Here is a 3,759-nt window from a genome sequence, read left to right on the forward strand (position 1 = left end):
TCAAAACACCTAAGGCCGACCCCGGCCGGTCATGCGGAGGGCTGCTCAGTCATCGCCTTATGCTGGCCTGGGTCACCCAGGCAGGCTGGGTGCGGCCCAGTCAGTTGTGACTCAGGTCCCAGCGGCCTTGCCACGCAGCACTGGGTAGGGGCACTGGGCACAGGGTCGCCCCCTCCCCAGCCCCAGCCCCACTTTTCCCCTCGGCCACCTTGAAGACCCTGCCCCACCTGTCAGGCACAATCTGGCCAGGGGCCTGGGGTTCTCTGCCCCTGTTGCACCCAGCCCTTCAGCCAGGGGGTGGGGTGGAAGTGGGGGGAGCCTCAGGGCCACCCAGCACTTGACGGGAAGTCAAGTGGGGGGCAGTGTGAGGAGCTGTCTCCAGAGAAGATTCAGCAAGAGAGGGAAGCAGAGGAGGCCTGGCCCTGAAGTCGATGGTGTCCCACTGAAGACCTGGAAAACACCTGCAAGACTCCAGAAGGGCCTGCACAGGAACAGACCACGGTAGGCTTCCTTGACAGGGCAGGGCTGGGTGGAGGGTAGACGCCAGCCCCCAAATTTATCTTCACCACTGGCAAATCCTCCAGTGTTTGGGGGGTACCTGGTGGCTCAGAAGGTTCTCCAAGCCTCAGTCTTCCCAGCTGTGTAATGGGCATAGTAAGACATTCCCTGCCCATCTCACCAAAGATGTTGAGGTAAAGTGGACAGACCGGATGCCAGATTCGAAAGTGTCATGGGTTGCTAAAGGTTAAAGATCATGGAAGAGTGGAGGAGGGAGAACTGGATGGGGAGGCCAGGATCCTGGCTTTGTGTGATCCCAGAGAGTCACTTCTCTTTGAGGTATTGATTCCTGGATTCCCAAGGGACTCTCAAGTTCCCTGTACTCCAGAGAAGTAGAGGGTTCTGAGGCCACGGCAGCCTGGCTTTTCCTCAGATGGAGATGTGGCAGGCGGAGGGTCCCTGTCCCTCTAGAAGGGGCTGTGGTGGATCAGGGGGTGGACCCTCCACCTGCCTATGCTTTGGGGAGAAGGGTAGGGGTCTTTGCCAAAGTGAAGTCCCTCACTGGAGGCTCTGGGCTGTGTGGTCAGTCAAGGTCATGGCCCCTACACTTCTGACCTTGTCAAGCACAGGGCTCGACCACTCTGCTTTGTCCACTCTGTAAAATGGGCCTAATTGTGGAAGCATCAGCTCACAAGGCCATGGTGAGGAAAAAGGAAAAACACAACTGAAGTCTATGCAGAGCTTTGCACCGGAGGAGAGGGCACTTTGGCACAAATAACCTGAGAAGGGGCTTGACCCCAGTCTTGCCATCAGCTGCTCCTGACTGCGGAGAAGCTTCCGGGATGGCGGGAACATTGTCCCCAGAGCCTGTCCTAGGTGGGAGCTAGGTAGTCCTGGGGCCTGAGGTGGGTGGGAAAGGGCGGTGGTCTCCCCAAGTCTTTCCTTCCAGATCTCCAGCTGGATCGAGGCAGGCCGTGCGGACCCCAGCCCACTGAGTGTGGTCCTTGGCGCCCCCTTGCGGCCGATCCTCGGGGCTCTCCCACTCCCTTCCTCCCGTGGGTGCTGGGCCAGACCAAGGTCCCCCCAGGACCCCTAGGCGTATCTTCTTCCCCGGTGTGGCCAAGGGCCTCTCTTACCCTCCATTCGGAGCCTCAGGCATCTCCGCCCACTTCCGCAACCCCCCAATTCCCGCCCTGCACTGCCCTGGGGGAGGCACCAACGGAGCCATGCCAGCCTGGGGCTTGGTGGTGCTGTGGCCAAGGCGGCTGTTGCTGGCTGGGCAGTGGGGGGCGCTGTAGCCCGCGGCTTGGAGCGGACCTAAGAGGCTGGGGAGAGGAGAAAGCAGGGCCCCGAGCCAGGGACCTAGTTCTCAACCTTGCCTGGCTCAGCTTTCCAGGGCAACTGGAAGGCTTTCTCTGTCCTCCACTACCAGACCCCAAAGTCCACATCTTGAAAAGACTTTTCTGGATCCTTTGAGACTAATGGCCTTCTCTAGACCTGTTTTGCATACAGCTCAGGAAGCTGAGACTCCAAGAAGCTTCGTTCTGGAATTCTTACAACCAAAGGGGACTGAAACTCAGGGTTCCCAACTCTCTGTCTGAGAGTCCAAGTGAGGCAAGTCACCCACATGCTGTTGGGAGACGTGCCACTAATTTGCTATGTGGCCTGTGGCCTTGGAAAAGTGACTTCCCTTCTCTGGGTCCCACTTGTGGAATTTTAACAGCTAGGTTAGTATTAGTAACTTAGGCACACCTTCCAGAGGGTGTTGCCACCCTCACAAATTGATGACGTTTCGTCCCGTTTTGTAGACATTGGAAGTGAGGTCTGAGCGATGAGGGGCCCTGTCTGAGGGCCACAGCTCTTAAGTGTCCGAGCTACGACTGGACCTGAGGTCTGGCCAATTGCTGAGCTCACCTAGTTCTCCCCCACCCCTCAGTTGCATCTTCCCAACCTTTTCCCTTTACAAATGGGGACACTGAGGCCAGGAGAGGCCATGATGATCTCTAAGTTCCCTTCTCCTCAGACCTCTTGGGAGAAGTGGGTTTTCAGAAGGGAATCTAAGGATGGGGAACTATAGGCCACCATCCTCCTTCTGTGAGGGTCCCCTGCTGGCCACCCACTGGCCAGAGTGGATGTGGAGACTCCTGGCCGCTTGAGGGGCTGGCAGGGATACTGCCGCCCCAGACAGCCCACTTTGATCCTGGGGCAGTGCTGGTCCCACCCAGAAACGGAGGAAACGGAAACGGGGTCCAGGGGTGGGGCCGGAGTGGAAGGGGCCCTGCTGGTAGGAGATCAGAGCAGGATTGTGTCATGGAGTCCTGTGGCTGATAAGCCGCTGAGTGGCTGGCCCAAGCAGAAGGAGGGGCCCCCCAGGGACGATTCATCCCGGGGACCCCCATGACCCCTGCAGCCAGTAGGCCTTGCCCAGCTTGTGGGCCACATCTGCCATCCTGGGTCCTGTTGTGGGGAGGCTGTGGGGGTGTTGGGGAGAACTGGCTCCATCACACCCTGTGTGGCCTCAGGCAAATGTTCAATTCTCTGAGCCTTAGTTTCCACGTCTGTGAAATAGGATTAAACTGCCTCCCTTGGAGGTGTGGACTAGGACTGGAAATAATAGGGGCTCTAGGAAGCACTTTGTAATAGCTTGCTCTGGGGGACGTTGATTGGGAGAAAGGCCCATGGTGGCCTTTGGGGTTTGTAGTGTGCCAGCCAAGGGCCTCAGAAAGGGCAGGAAGCAGGGCTGGAGTGGCCCAAAGGTGCAGGGTTTGCGGGAGACAGGCATCATATCTAGACTGCCTGAGGGAGGCAGGGGCAGGCCTGGCCTTCTCCCTGCTCCCAACAAGCTACTCCCCTACCTGGCCCTGTCTCTCCCCTGACTTCAGGGAACTCATCCTTTCTTCTCTTCCCAGGGAAGAGAATGGTCCAACCCTGACCGGGCCTCGTTCCCTCCATCTTCCCCACCCACTGGGAGGGGGCCACTCTGCTCTTTCCATCTTATCACCTCCCACCCACTATCCTCAGAACATTTCCTCAGTCCCTGCAGTCGCTGAGGGAGTTTGGAGAGAGGGCCTGACTGCCTCCCTGACATCATCTCTGGGGTTGGGGTGGCTCCAGTGAGCTTGACTCGGGAGGGAGGCTGGGCCCCACCTCTGGCTGGCCAGTTTCAGGCTGAGTGGGTCCACAGGGCTGCTTCCTGTTCTGTTTATTGCCTCTGAGTTCAGGAAATCATTGAGTGAAACATCCTTCCCCCCCCCCACCCCC

The 3,759-nt window shown here is 58.4% G+C and overlaps 1 protein-coding gene across 1 annotated transcript in view; it reads left to right on the top strand.

Annotated features, from left to right (window-relative positions):
- The first annotated feature begins 402 nt into the window (after positions 1–402).
- The window catches only part of LIF (LIF interleukin 6 family cytokine), a 16,739-nt gene continuing 13,382 nt past the window's right edge, over positions 403–3,759 (top strand). Inside the window, exon 1 of the mRNA XM_077761615.1 lies at positions 403–501. The gene's annotated coding sequence lies outside the window, so the exon portion shown is untranslated. The remainder of the gene's footprint in view (positions 502–3,759) is intronic.

Source organism: Crocuta crocuta, unplaced genomic scaffold (genome assembly GCF_008692635.1).
Source record: "Crocuta crocuta isolate KB4526 unplaced genomic scaffold, BGI_CrCroc_1.0 scaffold348, whole genome shotgun sequence".
Taxonomy (NCBI): Eukaryota; Metazoa; Chordata; class Mammalia; order Carnivora; family Hyaenidae; genus Crocuta; species Crocuta crocuta.